This window comes from Octopus bimaculoides, unplaced genomic scaffold (assembly GCF_001194135.2).
Source record: "Octopus bimaculoides isolate UCB-OBI-ISO-001 unplaced genomic scaffold, ASM119413v2 Scaffold_117459, whole genome shotgun sequence".
NCBI classification, from domain to species: domain Eukaryota; kingdom Metazoa; phylum Mollusca; class Cephalopoda; order Octopoda; family Octopodidae; genus Octopus; species Octopus bimaculoides.
Window position 1 is genome coordinate 12,979 of NW_026421380.1, and position 1,780 is coordinate 14,758.

At 37.8% G+C, this 1,780-nt stretch overlaps 1 protein-coding gene across 1 annotated transcript in view; it reads right to left on the minus strand.

Moving 5' to 3' along the window:
• The window catches only part of LOC106880204 (uncharacterized), a gene marked incomplete at its 3' end in the record, with an annotated part of 35,406 nt that overhangs the window by 644 nt on the left and 32,982 nt on the right, over nucleotides 1–1,780 (minus strand). The window lies entirely within an intron of this gene.

Genomic DNA, 1,780 nt, shown 5'->3' on the forward strand with positions numbered 1-1,780 from the left:
GAAAGAGAGAGAGAAACGTGTGGGGTGGGGGGTAGTGCGTGTACAGTATGTGCTTGTATATATATATTCATACATATATATACGTACATTATTTACATTTGACGGATATTTGTCCTCATCTTGTTTGTTAACACACCGTTTCGGCTGATATACCCTCCAGCCTTCATCAGGTGTCTTGGGGAAATTTCGAAATTCCGAACCTGGGTTCTCATTCCTAAGGTATTTTTCGTTGTTGTTGTTGTTGTTGTCCCATTGCATAATTTAAGAGGTTTTAAATTTCTTAGAAGTATTATTGGGACTCCTACCTTCAGAAAAGGTTTATGTGGAGGAATTCCAGGTGGCTCAAGAGAATTAAGGAATTCTGTTTGGTAATGGACAGCTTGATTTTCATCAAAGACTGAATCAACTGATTTGTACTTCTTAAAGACTGCTGGAATCTCATTCATTAATCCATGGTTAATCCTTGCTACTGTCTCATTTTTTTGGGAGTAAGAATTGCCTTTTCACACAACCATTTATGTGAATTATAATTATAACTTAAGTCTGGCAATACCCTCTTCTTCAATTCAGCTGGGGAATTCACCATGATAGCAATATGAGCCAAACTGATATCACCATTCCCATCAAATGTTACTTTCCTATTTCCTAATTGGAGGAGCCAGGTTCAAAACTGTTTTGTACATTGATCCCCATGTAATAAAGCTGGCACGTTAGTATTGAAGGAGAATTTTCATACTTCATTCCATAGGTGTGAAGACTTAATGCATGCGTTTATTTAATCAGATCTTGTTCGTCTCAGAATGACTGGTAATGTCTGTCTGAAGTCTCCTGGTAAAACTAATGTAACTCCTCCCGTAGATTTATTGTTGCCTTTGATGTCCTGTAAGGTCTTACCAGGACCTTCCATCGCACCTCTCTGTGACATGGAGCATTCATCCCAAACGATAAAGCGGTATTGGCACGACATTTCTGCTGAACCTGAATCTTTGCTTATGTTACAAATGGGACTGTCTCTGGTGACCAGGTTTAGTGCTAATTTAAAAGCAGAATGAGCTGTTCGTCCTCCGGGGAGAATGGTGGCAGCAATGCCAGACGATGCTACAGCAACTGCAATTCATTTTTGTTGCCTTACTTTGGAGAGAAGCAATGTTACAAATGTTTAACCTGTACCACCAGGGGCATCAAGAAAGACAATTCCTCTGCTTTTTTCTGACAATTGTGGAACGCCGCACGCGTGCACACACACACACACACACACACACAGATACATACACATACACATACATAAATAAATAGGCATACATAAATAAATAGGCATACATCTTCTTGTATGTATGTGTGCGTGTGTGTATGTAAGAGAAAGAGAGAGAGTTCCACTTAGATATCACACACTCTCTCTCAAACATACACACATACATACAAAAAAGATGCATGCATATATATTTATGTATGTACGCATACATGACAACACACCCCTTTACTCTCTCTCACACACACACACACACACACATACATAAAGGCATACAAACGTACATGCAAAAACACACGTGTGCGTGTGTGACTGACTACAAATACATAAATATGAACACCGCGTGAAAAAGAAAAAAAGAAAAGTCTTAGGTAAATTAACGAAATGTGCGAGTTCCACCAAAATAATGCCCATATTTTTTGGACGCCCTATGTTGAATTGCAAAATTTTAACGTGATATTTATGTAATAAAGAAATCAAACCTGGTATGTGTGTGATATATATATATATATATATATATATATATATATA